Source organism: Sebastes umbrosus, chromosome 15, assembly GCF_015220745.1.
Source record: "Sebastes umbrosus isolate fSebUmb1 chromosome 15, fSebUmb1.pri, whole genome shotgun sequence".
Lineage (NCBI taxonomy): Eukaryota > Metazoa > Chordata > Actinopteri > Perciformes > Sebastidae > Sebastes > Sebastes umbrosus.
Genome location: NC_051283.1, coordinates 28,615,319 through 28,617,266, shown reverse-complemented (window position 1 = coordinate 28,617,266; position 1,948 = coordinate 28,615,319). Strand labels below are relative to the sequence as shown.

Sequence of the window (1,948 nt, the reverse complement as noted above, 5' to 3'; positions counted from 1 at the left end):
TCAAACACAGATAAAAATACAAATACTGGGCTTGATACAAAGTACGATTTATTTTGTTAATTTAATTATTCAGACCAAAGAAAAATGGACACCGCTTCAAAAAGTCTGGTTATTTTCTTTAGAGTTAGTACATTCCCTCCTGAAGGTGTGGTACACACTAACATACTCACATAAAAAATAAATACACAAGACAAAAGCTGTGGAATGATGAAAACAATCGGTGCATTCTTGTCATGAATATAAAGAAATGTGAACCTCACAAATATCCCCACCCAATATATCTATTCCAACGTCATATCTAAAATGAATGTCACTGAACCGGTTAAAATAGGATGTATGACTAAGCTTTTACAGGGCTGGCCACACCTTAAAAAAAACATACAAATCCTTTACATCTTTGTTCAGAGCCTCATCTTACCTGCTTTGTGGGAATATAAAAGGTGTTCAGTTGAGGACATCAACCAGCAAACAGCAAAGGATACTAAACAGGTGGAATCAGAGCGCATCACAACTTCAGTCACTGCAGTGAAGACGAAATCTGTAAGTATTTTATGAGTGAATATTTGTCCAATTTCATTTAAAGCAAGTTGTGATTCCTGTATTTCTTCAATTATAGTATTATGATATTATACATATTATTATATATTTGTGTTACACTCCACATCTGTGCTTCTTGTGTAATTAGTGCTTTATTGTGTGTGTACATCTAGAACTATGTTTTATGTTGGGATATGACAGTTGTTTTTAATTAAAAGTTTAATTAAGGCACAAAAAAGCCTTCCAGCAGGAGTGTAGATGCTTATGTTGACATTTATTTTTCCTCTAAATAAATGGCAGTAGTTTACATTTATAGATACCAAAGTATTATTGTCTTATAGATGCAGTGGATAATGTAACGAAAGTAATACAACTAAATGAAACATATGCTATGAGTGACACTACATTTTGGTAATTCAGAAATGTGTAATAATGCCTTTAAATACCAGTAAGTAGTAGTTTAAATACATATTTAACACAACCTACTAAATGTTTTTAGTAGGTTGTGACATTATTCAATTTTCATTACTAAAATGTATCTAACAAAAAATCAATTATTATATTCTTAAAACAGAAAAGCACGTTCCCATAATGATGATGAAGATCTGTGTCATCCTCCTTCTGTTTGTTGGTAAGAGAAACTTTCATTCCACATACAGTTCTTAAATTTGTTTGAAATGTTGGACTAAATGTGACACTGATCCAACAATTTATACTCAAAACAGCCTCTGGCAACGGACAGGCAACGACCACGGCTGCACCTACCACCACGACCACGGCTGCACCTACAACCACCACCACGGCTGCACCTACAACTACCACCACAGCTGCTCCCACAACAACCACCACAGCTGCGCCTACAACGACGACCACGGCTGCACCTACAACCACGACCACGGCTGCACCTACAACCACGACCACGGCTGCGCCTACAACAACAACCACAGCTGCACCTACAACCACGACCACGGCTGCGCCTGCAACGACAACCACAGCTGCACCTACAACCACGACTACTGCTGCACCAGCAACCACTACCACGGCTGTGCCGGCAACCCCAACTACAGTGATTGCACCGGCAACAACGACCACGATTGCACCAGCAACCACCACGACCACGGTTGCGCTGGCAACCACGACCATGGCTGCGCCGGCAACCACAACCACTGCTGCAGCGGCCATCACGACTACTGCTGCACCAGCAACCACAACCACTGTTGCACCGGCAACTACAACTACAGCTGCACCAGCAACCACCACGACCACGGTTGCGCTGGCAACCATGACCACGGCTATGCCGGCAACCACAACCACTGCTGCACCGGCAACAACTACTACTGCTGCACAAGCAACCACAACCACTGCTGCACCGGCAACCACGACTACTGCTACACCAGCAACCACCACGACC

The 1,948-nt window shown here is 41.8% G+C and overlaps 1 long non-coding RNA gene across 1 annotated transcript; it reads left to right on the top strand.

Moving 5' to 3' along the window:
- The first annotated feature begins 1,118 nt into the window (after positions 1–1,118).
- LOC119503550 lies at positions 1,119–1,545 on the top strand. Its single transcript, XR_005210338.1, has 2 exons — positions 1,119–1,168; positions 1,263–1,545. It is a non-coding gene; the product is annotated as an uncharacterized LOC119503550 (long non-coding RNA).
- Positions 1,546–1,948: the final 403 nt, after the last annotated feature.